The sequence below is a fragment of the Ambystoma mexicanum genome, chromosome 10 (genome assembly GCF_040938575.1).
Source record: "Ambystoma mexicanum isolate Mex_15411 chromosome 10, UKY_AmexF1_1, whole genome shotgun sequence".
NCBI lineage: Eukaryota > Metazoa > Chordata > Amphibia > Caudata > Ambystomatidae > Ambystoma > Ambystoma mexicanum.
In genome coordinates this window covers 281483214-281500122 of record NC_090932.1, presented here as the reverse complement: position 1 = coordinate 281500122, position 16909 = coordinate 281483214, and positions in this window count along the sequence as shown.

The following is a 16909-nucleotide window of genomic DNA, read 5'->3' as shown; positions in this document are numbered from 1 at the left end:
CACCCCCACCCCCCAGCAGTCAGGGGCACCTGCCAGCAGGCCCCCACTCATGTCTCACTCATGTCCCCCAGTACCCCCACCCCCCAGCAGTCAGGGGCACCTGCCAGCAGGCCCCCACTCATTTCCCCCAGCACCCCCACCCCCCAGCAGTCAGGTGCACCTGCCAGCAAGCCCCCACTCATGTCCCCTTGCACCCCCACCCCCAGCAGTCAGGGGCACCTGCCAGCAGGCCCCCACTCATGTCCCACTCATGTCCCCCTGCACCCCCACCCCCCAGCAGTGCAGGGCACCTGCCAACAGGCCCCCACTCATGTCCCACTCATGTCCCTCAGCACCCCCACCCCAAGCAGTCAGGTGCACCTGCCAGCAGGCCCCCACTCATGTCCCCTTGCACCCCCACCCCCAGCAGTCAGGTCCACCTGCCAGCAGGCCCCCACTCATGTCCCACTCATGTCCCCCTGCACCCCCACCCCCCAGCAGTGCAGGGCACCTGCCAGCAGGCCCCCATTCATGTCCCACTCATGTCCCCCAGCACCCTCACCCCCCAGCAGCAGTCAAGGGCACCTGCAAGAAGGCCCCCACTCATGTCCCCCAGCACCCCCACCCCCCAGCAGTCAGGTGCACCTGCCAGCAGGCCCTCACTCATGTCCCCTTGCACCCCCACCCCCAGCAGTCAGGGGCATCTGCCAGCAGGCCCCCACTCATGTCCCACTCATGTCCCCCTGCACCCCCACCCCCCAGCAGTGCAGGGCACCTGCCAGCAGGCCCCCACTCATGTCCCCCAGCACCCCCACCCCCCAGCAGTCAGGTGCACCTGCCAGCAGGCCCCCACTCATGTCCCCTTGCCCCCCACCCCCCAGCAGTCAGGTGCTCCTGTCAGCAGGCCCCCACTCATGTCCCCTTGCACCCCCACCCACCAGCAGTCAGGGGCACCTGCCAGCAGGCCCCCAACCATGTCCCCCTGCACCCCCACCCCCCAGCAGTCAGGGGCACCTGCCAGCAGGCCCCCACTCATGTCCCACTCATGTCCCCCTGCACCCCCACCGCCCAGCAGTGCATGGCACCTGCCAGCAGGCCCCCACTCATGTCCCACTCGTGTTCCCCAGCACCCCCACCGCCCAGCAGTGCAGGGCACCTGCCAGCAGGCCCCCACTCATGTCCCCCAGCACCCCCACCACCCAGAAGTCAGGGGCACCTGCCAGCAGGCCCCCACTCATGTCCCACTCATGTCCCCCAGCACCCCCACCACCCAGCAGTGCAGGGCACCTGCCAGCAGGCCCCCACTCATGTCCCCCTGCTCCCCCACCACCCAGAAGTCAGGGGCACCTGCCAGCAGGCCCCCACTCATGTCCCACTCATGTCCCCCAGCACCCCTATCCCCCAGCAGTCAGGGGCACCGCCAGCAGGCCCCCACTCATGTCCCCCAGCACCCCCACCCCCCAGCAGTCAGGTGCACCTGCCAGCAGGCCCCCACTCATGTCCCCTTGCACCCCCACCCCCCAGCAGTCAAGGGCACCTGCTAGCAGGCCCCCACTCATGTCCCACTCATGTCCCCCTGCACCCCCACCCCCCAGCAGTGCAGGGCACCTGCCAGCAGGCCCCCACTCATGTCCCACTCATGTCCCCCAGCACCTCCACCCCCCAGCAGTCAGGGGCACCTGCCAGCAGGCCCCCACTCATGTCCCCCTGCACCCCCACCCCCCAGCAGTCAGGGGCACCTGCCAGCAGGCCCCCACTCATGTCCCCTTGTACCCCCAAACCCCAGCAGTCAGGGGCACCTGCCAGCAGGCCCCTACTCATGTCCCCCAGCACCCCCACCCCCCAGCAGTCAGGTGCACCTGCCAGCAGGCCCCCACTCATGTCCCCTTGAACCCCCACCCCCCAGCAGTCGGGGGCACCTGCCAGCAGGCCCCCACTCATGTCCCACTCATGGCCCCCTGCACCCCCACCCCCCAGCAGTGCAGGGCACCTGCCAGCAGGCACCCACTCATGTCCCACTCATGTCCCCCAGCACCCCCACCCACCAGCAGTCAGGGGCACCTGCCAGTAGGCCCCCACTCATGTCCCCCTGCAGCCCCCGGCAGTCAGGGGCACCTGCCAGCAGGCCCCCACTCATGTCTCACTCATGTCCCCCTGCACTCCCACCGCCCAGCAGTGCAGGGCACCTGCCAGCAGGCCCCCACTCATGTCCCACTCATGTCCCCCAGCACCCCCACCCTCCAGCAGTCAGGGGCACCTGCCAGCAGGCCCCCACTCATGTCCCCCAGCACCCCCACCCCCCAGCAGTCAGGTGCACCTGCCAGCAGGCCCCCACTCATGTCCCCTTGCACCCCCACCCCCAGCAATCAGGGGCACCTGCCAGCAGGCCCCCACTCATGTCCCCCTGCACCCCACCCCCCAGCAGTGCAGGGCACCTGCCAGCAGGCCCCCACTCATGTCCCACTCCTGTCCCCCAGTACCTCCACCCCCCAGCAGTCAGAGAAACCTGCCAGCAGGCCCCCACTCATGTCCCACTTATGTCCCCCTGCACCCCCACACCCCAGCAGTGCAGGGCACCTGCCAGCAGGCCCCCACTCATGTCCCACTCATGTCCCTCAGCACCCCCACCCCCCAGTAGTCAGGGGCACCTGCCAGCAGGCCCCCACTCAGGTTCCCCTGCACTCCCCCCCCAGCAGTCAGGGGCACCTGCAAGCAGGCCCCCACTCATGTCCCCCTGCACCCCCAAGCCCCAGCAGTCAGGGGCACCTTCCAGCAGGCCCCCACTCATGTCACCCAGCACCCCACCCCCCAGCAGTCAGGTACACCTGCCAGCAGGCCCCCACTCATGTCCCCTTGCACCCCCACCCCCCAGCAGTCAGGGGCACCTGCCAGCATGCCCCCACTCATGTCTCACTCATGTCCCCCTGCACCTTCCCCAGCAGTGCAGGGCACCTGCCAGCAGGTCCCCACTCATGTCCCCCTGCACCCCCACCCCCCAGCAGTCAGGTGCACCTGCCAGCAGGCCCCCACTCATGTCCCACTCATGTCCCCCTGCACCCCCACCACCAGAAGTGCAGGGCACCTGCCAACAGGCCCCTACTCATGTCCCACTCATGTCGCCAGCACCCCCACCCCCCAGCAGTCAGGGGCACCTGCCAGCAGGCCCCCACTCATGTCCCCCAGCACCCCCACCCCCAGCAGTCAGATGCCCCTGCCAGCAGGCCCCTACTCATGTCCCCTTGCACCCACACCCCCTAGCAGTCCAGGGCACCTGCCAGCAGGCCCCCACTCATGTCCCACTCATGTCCCCCTGCACCCCCACCCCCCAGCAGTGCAGGGCACCTGCCAGCAGGCCCCCACTCATGTCCCACTCATGTCCCCCAGCACCCCCACCCCCCAGCAGTCAGGTGCACCTGCCAGCAGGCCCCCACTCATGTCCCACTCATGTCCCCCTGCACCCCCACACCCCAGCAGTGCAGGCCACCTGCCAGCAGCCCCCCACTCATGTCCCACTCATGTCCCCCAGCACCCCCACCCCCCAGCAGTCAGGTGCACCTGCCAGCATGCCCCCAGTCATGTCCCCCCGCACCCCAGCAGTCAGGTGCACCTGCCAGCAGGCCCCCACTCATGTCCCCTTGCACCCCCACCCCCCAGCAGTCAGGTGCACCTGCCAGCAGGCCCCCACTCATGTCCCCTTGCACCCCCACCACACTGCAGTCAGGGGTACCTGCCAGCAGCCCCCCACTCATGACCCCCAGCACCCCAACCCCCCAGCAGTCAGGTGCACCTGCCAGCAGGCCCCCACTCATGTCCCCTTGACCCCTACCCCCCAGCAGTCAGGAGCACCTGCCAGCAGGCCCCCACTCATGTCCCCCTGCACCCCCACCGCCCAGCAGTGCAGGGCACCTGCCAGCAGGCCCCCACTCATGTCCCACTCATGTCCCCCTGCACCCCCACACCCCAGCAGTGCAGGCCACCTGCCAGCAGCCCCCCACTCATGTCCCACTCATGTCCCCCAGCACCCCCACCCCCCAGCAGTCAGGTGCACCTGCCAGCATGCCCCCACTCATGTCCCCCAGCAGTCAGGTGCACCTGCCAGCAGGCCCCCACTCATGTCCCCTTGCACCCCCACCCCCCAGCAGTCAGGTGCACCTGCCAGCAGGCCCCCACTCATGTCCCCTTGCACCCCCACCCCACTGCAGTCAGGGGTACCTGCCAGCAGCCCCCCACTCATGACCCCCAGCACCCCAACCCCCCAGCAGTGCAGGGCACCTGCCAGCAGGCCCCCACTCATGTCCCACTCATGTCCCCCTGCACCCCCACACCCCAGCAGTGCAGGCCACCTGCCAGCAGCCCCCCACTCATGTCCCACTCATGTCCCCCAGCACCCCCACCCCCCAGCAGTCAGGTGCACCTGCCAGCATGCCCCCACTCATGTCCCCCAGCACCCCAGCAGTCAGGTGCACCTGCCAGCAGGCCCCCACTCATGTCCCCTTGCACCCCCACCCCCCAGCAGTCAGGTGCACCTGCCAGCAGGCCCCCACTCATGTCCCCTTGCACCCCCACCCCCCAGCAGTCAGGTGCACCTGCCAGCAGGCCCCCACTCATGTCCCCTTGCACCCCCACCCCACTGCAGTCAGGGGTACCTGCCAGCAGCCCCCCACTCATGACCCCCAGCACCCCAACCCCCCAGCAGTCAGGTGCACCTGCCAGCAGGCCCCCACTCATGTCCCCTTGACCCCTACCCCCCAGCAGTCAGGTGCACCTGCCAGCAGGCCCCCACTCATGTCCCACTCATGTCCCCCTGCACCCCCACCACCAGAAGTGCAGGGCACCTGCCAACAGGCCCCTACTCATGTCCCACTCATGTCGCCAGCACCCCCACCCCCCAGCAGTCAGGGGCACCTGCCAGCAGGCCCCCACTCATGTCCCCCAGCACCCCCACCCCCAGCAGTCAGATGCCCCTGCCAGCAGGCCCCTACTCATGTCCCCTTGCACCCACACCCCCTAGCAGTCCAGGGCACCTGCCAGCAGGCCCCCACTCATGTCCCACTCATGTCCCCCTGCACCCCCACCCCCCAGCAGTGCAGGGCACCTGCCAGCAGGCCCCCACTCATGTCCCACTCATGTCCCCCAGCACCCCCACCCCCCAGCAGTCAGGTGCACCTGCCAGCAGGCCCCCACTCATGTCCCACTCATGTCCCCCTGCACCCCCACAACCCAGCAGTGCAGGCCACCTGCCAGCAGCCCCCCACTCATGTCCCACTCATGTCCCCCAGCACCCCCACCCCCCAGCAGTCAGGTGCACCTGCCAGCATGCCCCCAGTCATGTCCCCCAGCACCCCAGCAGTCAGGTGCACCTGCCAGCAGGCCCCCACTCATGTCCCCTTGCACCCCCACCCCCCAGCAGTCAGGTGCACCTGCCAGCAGGCCCCCACTCATGTCCCCTTGCACCCCCACCACACTGCAGTCAGGGGTACCTGCCAGCAGCCCCCCACTCATGACCCCCAGCACCCCAACCCCCCAGCAGTCAGGTGCACCTGCCAGCAGGCCCCCACTCATGTCCCCTTGACCCCTACCCCCCAGCAGTCAGGAGCACCTGCCAGCAGGCCCCCACTCATGTCCCCCTGCACCCCCACCGCCCAGCAGTGCAGGGCACCTGCCAGCAGGCCCCCACTCATGTCCCACTCATGTCCCCCTGCACCCCCACACCCCAGCAGTGCAGGCCACCTGCCAGCAGCCCCCCACTCATGTCCCACTCATGTCCCCCAGCACCCCCACCCCCCAGCAGTCAGGTGCACCTGCCAGCATGCCCCCACTCATGTCCCCCAGCACCCCAGCAGTCAGGTGCACCTGCCAGCAGGCCCCCACTCATGTCCCCTTGCACCCCCACCCCCCAGCAGTCAGGTGCACCTGCCAGCAGGCCCCCACTCATGTCCCCTTGCACCCCCACCCCACTGCAGTCAGGGGTACCTGCCAGCAGCCCCCCACTCATGACCCCCAGCACCCCAACCCCCCAGCAGTCAGGTGCACCTGCCAGCAGGCCCCCACTCATGTCCCCTTGACCCCTACCCCCCAGCAGTCAGGAGCACCTGCCAGCAGGCCCCCACTCATGTCCCCCTGCACCCCCACCGCCCAGCAGGGCAGGGCACCTGCCAGCAGGCCCCCACTCATGTCCCACTCATTTTCCCCAGCACCCCCACCCCCCAGCAGTCAGGGGCACCTGCCAGCAGGCCCCCACTCATGTCCCCCTGCACCCCCACCCCCAGTAGTCAGGGGCACCTGCCAGCAGGCCCCCACTCATGTCCCACTCATGTCCCCCAGCACCCCCACCCCCCAGCAGTCAGGGGCACCTGCCAGCAGGCCCCCACTCATGTCCCCCAGCACCCCCACCCCCCAGCAGTCAGGGGCACCTGCCAGCAGGCCCCCACTCATGTCCAACTCATGTCCCCCTGAACCCCCACCCCCCAGCAGTCAGGGGCACCTGCCAGCAGGCCCCCACTCATGTCCCACTTATGTCCTCCAGCTCCCCCACCCCCCAGCAGTCAGGGGCACCTGCCAGCAGGCCCCCACTCATGTCCCCCTGCACCCCCACCCCCAGCAGTCAGGGGCACCTGCCAGCAGGCCCCGACTCATGTCCCACTCATGTCCCCCAGCACCCCCACACCCCAGCAGTCAGAGGCACCTGCCAGCAGGCCCCCACTCATGTCCCCCTGCACCCCCACCCCCCAGCAGTCAGGGGCACCTGCCAGCAGGCCCCCACTCATGTCCCACTCATGTCCCCCTGCATCCCCACCCCCCAGCAGTCAGGGGCACCTGCCAGCAGGCCCCCACTCATGTTCCACTCATTTCCCCCAGCACCCCCGCCCCCCAGCAGTCAGGGGCACCTGCCAGCAGGCCCCCACTCATGTCCCACTCATGTCCCCCAGCACCCCCACCCCCGAGCAGTCAGGGGCACCTGCCAGCAGGCCCCCACTCATGTCCCCTTGCACCCCAACCCCCAGCAGTCAGGTACACCTGCCAGCAGGCCCCCACTCATGTCCCCTTGCACCCCCACCCCCCAGCAGTCAGGGGCACCTGCCAGCATGCCCCCACTCATGTCTCACTCATGTCCCCCTGCACCTTCCCCAGCAGTGCAGGGCACCTGCCAGCAGGCCCCACTCATGTCCCATTCATGTCCCCCAGCACCCCTACCCCCCTGCAGTCAGGGGCACATGCCAGCAGGCCCCCACTCATGTCCCCCTGCACCCCCACCCCCCAGCAGTCAGGGGCACCTGCCAGCAGGCCCCCACTCATGTCCCACTCATGTCCCCCTGCACCCCCACCCCAGCAGTGCAGGGCACCTGCCAACAGGCCCCTACTCATGTCCTACTCATGTCGCCAGCACCCCCACCCCCAAGCAGTCAGGGGCACCTGCCAGCAGGCCCCCACTCATGTCCCCCAGCAACCCCACCCCCCAGCAGTCAGATGCCCCTGCCAGCAGGCCCCCACTCATGTCCCCTTGCACCCCCACCCCCCAGCAGTCCAGGGCACCTGCCAGCAGGCCCCCACTCATGTCCCACTCATGTCCCCCTGCACCCCCACCCCCCAGCAGTGCAGGGCACCTGCCAGCAGGCCCCCACTCATGTCCCACTCATGTCCCCCAGCACCCCCACCCCCCAGCAGTCAGGGGCACCTGCCAGCAGGCCCCCACTCATGTCCCCCTGCACCCCCACCCCCCAGCAGTCAGGGGCACCTGCCAGCAGGCCCCCACTCATGTCCCCTTGTACCCCCAAATCCCAGCACTCAGGGGCACCTGCCAGCAGGCCCCCACTCATGTCCCCCAGCACCCCCACCCCCCAGCAGTCAGGTGCACCTGCCAGCAGGCCCCCACTCATGTCCCATTGCACCCCCACACCCAGCAGTCATGGGCACCTGCCAGCAGGCCCCCACTCATGTCCCACTCATGGCCCCCTGCACCCCCACCCCCCAGCAGTGCAGGGCACCTGCCAGCAGGCCCCCAGTCATGTCCCACTCATGTCCCCCTGCACCCCCACACCCCAGCAGTGCAGGCCACCTGCCAGCAGCCCCCCACTCATGTCCCACTCATGTCCCCCAGCACCCCCACCCCCCAGCAGTCAGGTGCACCTGCCAGCATGCCCCCACTCATGTCCCCCAGCAGTCAGGTGCACCTGCCAGCAGGCCCCCACTCATGTCCCCTTGCACCCCCACCCCCCAGCAGTCAGGTGCACCTGCCAGCAGGCCCCCACTCATGTCCCCTTGCACCCCCACCCCACTGCAGTCAGGGGTACCTGCCAGCAGCCCCCCACTCATGACCCCCAGCACCCCAACCCCCCAGCAGTGCAGGGCACCTGCCAGCAGGCCCCCACTCATGTCCCACTCATGTCCCCCTGCACCCCCACACCCCAGCAGTGCAGGCCACCTGCCAGCAGCCCCCCACTCATGTCCCACTCATGTCCCCCAGCACCCCCACCCCCCAGCAGTCAGGTGCACCTGCCAGCATGCCCCCACTCATGTCCCCCAGCACCCCAGCAGTCAGGTGCACCTGCCAGCAGGCCCCCACTCATGTCCCCTTGCACCCCCACCCCCCAGCAGTCAGGTGCACCTGCCAGCAGGCCCCCACTCATGTCCCCTTGCACCCCCACCCCCCAGCAGTCAGGTGCACCTGCCAGCAGGCCCCCACTCATGTCCCCTTGCACCCCCACCCCACTGCAGTCAGGGGTACCTGCCAGCAGCCCCCCACTCATGACCCCCAGCACCCCAACCCCCCAGCAGTCAGGTGCACCTGCCAGCAGGCCCCCACTCATGTCCCCTTGACCCCTACCCCCCAGCAGTCAGGTGCACCTGCCAGCAGGCCCCCACTCATGTCCCACTCATGTCCCCCTGCACCCCCACCACCAGAAGTGCAGGGCACCTGCCAACAGGCCCCTACTCATGTCCCACTCATGTCGCCAGCACCCCCACCCCCCAGCAGTCAGGGGCACCTGCCAGCAGGCCCCCACTCATGTCCCCCAGCACCCCCACCCCCAGCAGTCAGATGCCCCTGCCAGCAGGCCCCTACTCATGTCCCCTTGCACCCACACCCCCTAGCAGTCCAGGGCACCTGCCAGCAGGCCCCCACTCATGTCCCACTCATGTCCCCCTGCACCCCCACCCCCCAGCAGTGCAGGGCACCTGCCAGCAGGCCCCCACTCATGTCCCACTCATGTCCCCCAGCACCCCCACCCCCCAGCAGTCAGGTGCACCTGCCAGCAGGCCCCCACTCATGTCCCACTCATGTCCCCCTGCACCCCCACAACCCAGCAGTGCAGGCCACCTGCCAGCAGCCCCCCACTCATGTCCCCCAGCACCCCCACCCCCCAGCAGTCAGGTGCACCTGCCAGCATGCCCCCAGTCATGTCCCCCAGCACCCCAGCAGTCAGGTGCACCTGCCAGCAGGCCCCCACTCATGTCCCCTTGCACCCCCACCCCCCAGCAGTCAGGTGCACCTGCCAGCAGGCCCCCACTCATGTCCCCTTGCACCCCCACCACACTGCAGTCAGGGGTACCTGCCAGCAGCCCCCCACTCATGACCCCCAGCACCCCAACCCCCCAGCAGTCAGGTGCACCTGCCAGCAGGCCCCCACTCATGTCCCCTTGACCCCTACCCCCCAGCAGTCAGGAGCACCTGCCAGCAGGCCCCCACTCATGTCCCCCTGCACCCCCACCGCCCAGCAGTGCAGGGCACCTGCCAGCAGGCCCCCACTCATGTCCCACTCATGTCCCCCTGCACCCCCACACCCCAGCAGTGCAGGCCACCTGCCAGCAGCCCCCCACTCATGTCCCACTCATGTCCCCCAGCACCCCCACCCCCCAGCAGTCAGGTGCACCTGCCAGCATGCCCCCACTCATGTCCCCCAGCACCCCAGCAGTCAGGTGCACCTGCCAGCAGGCCCCCACTCATGTCCCCTTGCACCCCCACCCCCCAGCAGTCAGGTGCACCTGCCAGCAGGCCCCCACTCATGTCCCCTTGCACCCCCACCCCACTGCAGTCAGGGGTACCTGCCAGCAGCCCCCCACTCATGACCCCCAGCACCCCAACCCCCCAGCAGTCAGGTGCACCTGCCAGCAGGCCCCCACTCATGTCCCCTTGACCCCTACCCCCCAGCAGTCAGGAGCACCTGCCAGCAGGCCCCCACTCATGTCCCCCTGCACCCCCACCGCCCAGCAGGGCAGGGCACCTGCCAGCAGGCCCCCACTCATGTCCCACTCATTTTCCCCAGCACCCCCACCCCCCAGCAGTCAGGGGCACCTGCCAGCAGGCCCCCACTCATGTCCCCCTGCACCCCCACCCCCAGTAGTCAGGGGCACCTGCCAGCAGGCCCCCACTCATGTCCCACTCATGTCCCCCAGCACCCCCACCCCCCAGCAGTCAGGGGCACCTGCCAGCAGGCCCCCACTCATGTCCCCCAGCACCCCCACCCCCCAGCAGTCAGGGGCACCTGCCAGCAGGCCCCCACTCATGTCCAACTCATGTCCCCCTGAACCCCCACCCCCCAGCAGTCAGGGGCACCTGCCAGCAGGCCCCCACTCATGTCCCACTCATGTCCCCCTGCACCCCCACCCCCCAGCAGTCAGGGGCACCTGCCAGCAGGCCCCCACTCATGTCCCCTTGTACCCCCAAATCCCAGCACTCAGGGGCACCTGCCAGCAGGCCCCCACTCATGTCCCCCAGCACCCCCACCCCCCAGCAGTCAGGTGCACCTGCCAGCAGGCCCCCACTCATGTCCCCTTGCACCCCCACCCCCAGCAGTCATGGGCACCTGCCAGCAGGCCCCCACTCATGTCCCACTCATGGCCCCCTGCACCCCCACCCCCCAGCAGTGCAGGGCACCTGCCAGCAGGCCCCCAGTCATGTCCCACTCATGTCCCCCAGCACCCCCACCCCCCAGCAGTCAGGGGCACCTGCCAGCAGGCCCCCACTCATGTCCCACTCATGTCCCCCTGCACCCCCACTGCCCAGCAGTGCAGGGCACCTGCCAGCAGGCCCCCACTCATGTCCCACTCCTGTCCCCCAGCACCCCAACCCCCCAGCAGTCAGAGAAACCTGCCAGCAGGCCCCCACTCATGTCCCACTCATGTCCCCCTGCACCCCCACACCCCAGCAGTGCAGGGCACCTGCCAGCAGGCCCCCACTCATGTCCCACTCATGTCCCCAGCACCCCCACCCCCCAGCATTCAGGTGCACCTGCCAGCAGGCCCCCACTCATGTCCCCCAGCACCCCAGCAGTCAGGTGCACCTGCCAGCAGGCCCCCACTCATGTCCCCCAGCACCCCCAACACCCAGCAGTCAGGGGCACCTGCCAGCAGGCCCCCACTCATGTCCCACTCATGTCCCCCTGCACCCCCACTGCCCAGCAGTGCAAGGCACCTGCCAGCAGGCCCCCACTCATGTCCCACTCATGTCCCCCAGCACCCCCACCCCCCAGCAGTCAGGGGCACCTGCCAGCAGGCCCCCACTCATGTCCCCCAGCACCCCCACCCCCCAGCAGTCAGGTGCACCTGCCAGCAGGCCCCCACTCATGTCCCCTTGCACCCCCACCCCAGCAATCAGGGGAACCTGCCAGCAGGCCCCCACTCATGTCCCACTCATGTCCCCCTTCACCCCCACCCCCCAGCAGTGAAGGGCACCTTCCAGCAGGCCCCCACTCATGTCCCACTCCTGTCCCCCAGCACCCCAACCCCCCAGCAGTCAGAGAAACCTGCCAGCAGGCCCCCACTCATGTCCCACTCATGTCCCCCTGCACCCCCACACCCCAGCAGTGCAGGGCACCTGCCAGCAGGCCCCCACTCATGTCCCACACATGTCCCCCAGTACCCCCACCCCCCAGCATGTCGCCAGCACCCCCACCCCCCAGCAGTCAGGGGCACCTGCCAGCAGGCCCCCACTCATGTCCCCCAGCACCCCCACCCCCAGCAGTCAGGTGCACCTCCCAGCAGGCCCCCACTCATGTCCCCCAGCACCCCAGCAGTCAGGTGCACCTGCCAGCAGGCCCCCACTCATGTCCCCTTGCACCCCCACCCCCCAGCAGTCAGGTGCACCTGCCAGCAGGCCCCCACTCATGTCCCCTTGCACCCCCACCGCCCTGCAGTCAGGGGTACCTGCCAGCAGCCCCCCACTCATGACCCCCAGCACCCCCACCCCCCAGCAGTCAGGTGCACCTGCCAGCAGGCCCCCACTCATGTCCCCTTGCACCCCTACCCCCCAGCAGTCAGGAGCACCTGCCAGCAGGCCCCCACTCATGTCCCCCTGCACCTCCACCGCCCAGCAGTGCAGGGAACCTGCCAGCAGGCCCCCACTCATGTCCCACTCATGCCCCCCAGCACCCCCACCGCCAGTAGTCAGGGGCACCTGCCAGCAGGCCCCCACTCATGTCCCCCTGTACCCCCACCCCCCAGCAGTCAGGGGCACCTGCCAGCAGGCCCCCACTCATGTCCCACTCATGTCCCCCTGCACCCCCACCCTCCAGCAGTACAGGGCACCTGCCAGCAGGCCCCCACTCATGTCCCAATCATGTCCCCCAGCACCCGCACCCCCCAGCAGTCAGGGGCACCTGCCAGCAGGCCCCCACTCATGTCCCACTCATTTCCCCCACCCCCCCACCCCCCAGCAGTCAGGGGCACCAGCCAGCAGGCCCACACTCATGTCCCCCTGCACCCCCACCCCCCAGTAGTCAGGGGCACCTGCCAGCAGGCCCCCACTCATGTCCCACTGATGTCCCCCAGCACCCCCACCCCCCAGCAGTCAGGGGCACCTGCCAGCAGGCCCCCACTCATGTCCCACTGCACCCCCACCCCCCAGCAGTCAGGGGCACCTGCCAGCAGGCCCCCACTCATGTCCCACTCATGCCCCCCAGCACCCCCACCGCCAGTAGTCAGGGGCACCTGCCAGCAGGCCCCCACTCATGTCCCCCTGTACCCCCACCCCCCAGCAGTCAGGGGCACCTGCCAGCAGGCCCCCACTCATGTCCCACTCATGTCCCCCTACACCCCCACCCTCCAGCAGTACAGGGCACCTGCCAGCAGGCCCCCACTCATGTCCCAATCATGTCCCCCTGCACCCCCACCCCCCAGTAGTCAGGGGCACCTGCCAGCTCATGTCCCACTGATGTCCCCCAGGACCCCCACCCCCAGCAGTCAGGGGCACCTGCCAGCAGGCCCCCACACATGTCCCACTGATGTCCCCCAGCACCCCCACCCCCCAGCAGTCAGGGGCACCTGCCAGCAGGCCCCCACTCATGTCCCACTGCACCCCCACCCCCCAGCAGTCAGGGGCACCTGCCAGCAGGCCCCCACTCATGTCCCACTCATGCCCCCCAGCACCCCCACCGCCAGTAGTCAGGGGCACCTGCCAGCAGGCCCCCACTCATGTCCCCCTGTACCCCCACCCCCCAGCAGTCAGGGGCACCTGCCAGCAGGCCCCCACTCATGTCCCACTCATGTCCCCCTACACCCCCACCCTCCAGCAGTACAGGGCACCTGCCAGCAGGCCCCCACTCATGTCCCAATCATGTCCCCCTGCACCCCCACCCCCCAGTAGTCAGGGGCACCTGCCAGCTCATGTCCCACTGATGTCCCCCAGGACCCCCACCCCCAGCAGTCAGGGGCACCTGCCAGCAGGCCCCCACTCATGTCCCACTCATGTCCCCCTACACCCCCACCCTCCAGCAGTACAGGGCACCTGCCAGCAGGCCCCCACTCATGTCCCAATCATGTCCCCCTGCACCCCCACCCCCCAGTAGTCAGGGGCACCTGCCAGCTCATGTCCCACTGATGTCCCCCAGGACCCCCACCCCCAGCAGTCAGGGGCACCTGCCAGCAGGCCCCCACTCATGTCCCAATCATGTCCCCCAGCACCCGCACCCCCCAGCAGTCAGGGGCACCTGCCAGCAGGCCCCCACTCATGTCCCACTCATTTCCCCCACCCCCCCACCCCCCAGCAGTCAGGGGCACCTGCCAGCAGGCCCACACTCATGTCCCCCTGCACCCCCACCCCCCAGTAGTCAGGGGCACCTGCCAGCAGGCCCCCACTCATGTCCCACTGATGTCCCCCAGCACCCCCACCCCCCAGCAGTCAGGGGCACCTGCCAGCAGGCCCACACTCATGTCCCCCTGCACCCCCACCCCCCAGTAGTCAGGGGCACCTGCCAGCAGGCCCCCACTCATGTCCCACTGATGTCCCCCAGCACCCCCACCCCCCAGCAGTCAGGGGCACCTGCCAGCAGGCCCCCACTCATGTCCCCCTGCACCCCCACCCCCCAGCAGTCAGGGGCACCTGCCAGCAGGCCCCCACTCATGTCAAACTTATGTCCCCCTGCACCCCCACCCCCCAGCAGTCAGGGGCACCTGCCAGCAGGCCCCCACTCATGTCCTCCAGCACCCCCACCCCCCAGCAGTCAGGGGCACCTGCTAACAGGCCCCCACTCATGTCCCCCTGCACCCCCACCCCCAGCAGTCAGTGGAACCTGCCAGCAGGCCCCCACTCATGTCCCACTCATGTCCCCCAGCACCCGATCCACCCCCCAACAGTCAGGAGCACATGCCAGCAGGCCCCCACTCATGTCCCCCAGCACCCCAGCAGTCAGGTGCACCTGCCAGCAGGCCCCCACTCATGTCCCCCAGCACCCCCAACCCCCAGCAGTCAGGGGCACCTGCCAGCAGGCCCCCACTCATGTCCCCCTGCACCCCCCGGCAGTCAGGGGCACCTGCCAGCAGGCCCCCACTCTTGTCCCACTCATGTCCCCCTGCACCCCCACTGCCCAGCAGTGCAGGGCACCTGCCAGCAGGCCCCCACTCATGTCCCACTCATGTCCCCCAGCACACCCACCCCCCAGCAGTCAGGGGCACCTGCCAGCAGGCCCCCACTCATGTCCCCCAGCACCCCCACCTCCCAGCAGTCAGGTGCACCTGCCAGCAGGCCCCCACTCATGTCCCCTTGCACCCCCACCCCAGCAATCAGGGGCACCTGCCAGCAGGCCCCCACTCATGTCCCACTCATGTTCCCCTTCAACCCCACCCCCCAGCAGTGAAGGGCACCTGCCAGCAGGCCCCCACTCATGTCCCACTCCTGTCCCCCAGCACCCCAACCCCCCAGCAGTCAGAGAAACCTGCCAGCAGGCCCCCACTCATGTCCCACTCATGTCCCCCTGCACCCCCACACCCCAGCAGTGCAGGGCACCTGCCAGCAGACCCCAATCATGTCCCACTCATGTTCCCCAGCACTCCCTCCCCCCAGCAGTCAGGTGCACCTGCCAGCAGGCCCCCACTCATGTCCCCCAGCACCCCAGCAGTCAGGTGCACCTGCCAGCAGGCCCCCACTCATGTCCCCTTGCACCCCCACCCCCCAGCAGTCAGGTGCACCTGCCAGCAGGCCAAACTCATGTCCCCTTGCACCCCCACCCCCCTGCAGTCAGGGGTACCTGCCAGCAGCCCCCCATTCATGACCCCCAGCACCCCCACCCCCCAGCAGTCAGGTACACCTGCCAGCAGGCCCCCACTCATGTCCACTTGCACCCCTACCCCCCAGCAGTCAGGAGCACCTGCCAGCAGGCTCCCACTCATGTCCCACTCATGCCCCCCAGCACCCCCACCGCCAGCAGTCAGGGGCACCTGCCAGCAGGCCCCCACTCATGTCCCCCTGTACCCCCACCCCCCAGCAGTCAGGGGCACCTGCCAGCAGGCCCCCACTCATGTCCCACTCATGTCCCCCTGCACCCCCACCTTCCAGCAGTACAGGGCACCTGCCAGCAGGCCCCCACTCATGTCCCAATCATGTCCCCCAGCACCCCCACCCCCCAGCAGTCAGGGGCACCTGCCAGCAGGCCCCCACTCATGTCCCACTCATTTCCCCCAGCACCTCCACCCCCAGCAGTCAGGGGCACCTGCCAGCAGGCCCCCATTCATGTCCCCCTGCACCCCCACCCCCCAGTAGTCAGGGGCACCTGCCAGCAGGCCCCCACTCATGTCCCACTGATGTCTACCAGCACCCCCATCCCCCAGCTGTCAGGGGCACCTGCCAGCAGGCCCCCACTCATGTCCCCCTGCACCCCCACCCCCCAGCAGTCAGGGGCACCTGCCAGCAGGCCCCCACTCATGTCCAACTCATGTCCCCCTGCACCCCCACCCCCCAGCAGTCAGGGGCACCTGCCAGCAGGCCCCCACTCATGTCCCACTCATGTCCTCCAGCACCCCCACCCCCAGCAGTCAGGGGCACCTGCCAGCAGGCCCCCACTCATGTCCCCCTGCACCCCCACCCCCAGCAGTCAGTGGCACCTGCCAGCAGGCCCCCACTCATGTCCCCCAGCACCCCCACACCCCAGCAGTCAGGGGCACCTGCCAGCAGGCCCCCACTCATGTCCCCCTGCACCCCCACCCCCCAGAAGTCAGGGGCACCTGCCAGCAGGCCCCCACTTATGTCCCACTCATGTCCCCCTGCACCCCCACCCCCCAGCAGTCAGGGGCACCTGCCAGCAGGCCCCCACACATGTCCCGATCATTTCCCCCAGCACCCCCACCCCCCAGCAGTCAGGGGCACCTGCCAGCAGGCCCCCACTCATGTCCCACTCATGTCCCCCAGCACCCCCACCCCCGAGCAGTCAAGGGCACCTGCCAGCAGGCCCCCACTCATGTCCCCTTGCACCCCAACCCCCGGCAGTCAGGGGAACCTGCCAGCAGGCCCCACTCATGTCCCACTCATGTCCCCCTGGACCTCTACCCACCAGCAGTGCAGGGCACCTGCCAGCAGGCCCCCACTCATGTCCCACTCATTTCCCCCAGCACCCCCACCCCCCAGCAGTCAGGGGTACCTGCCAACAGGCCCCCACTCATGTCCCCATGCACCTCCACCCCCCAGCAGTCAGGGGCACCTGCCAGCAGGCCCCCACTCATGTCC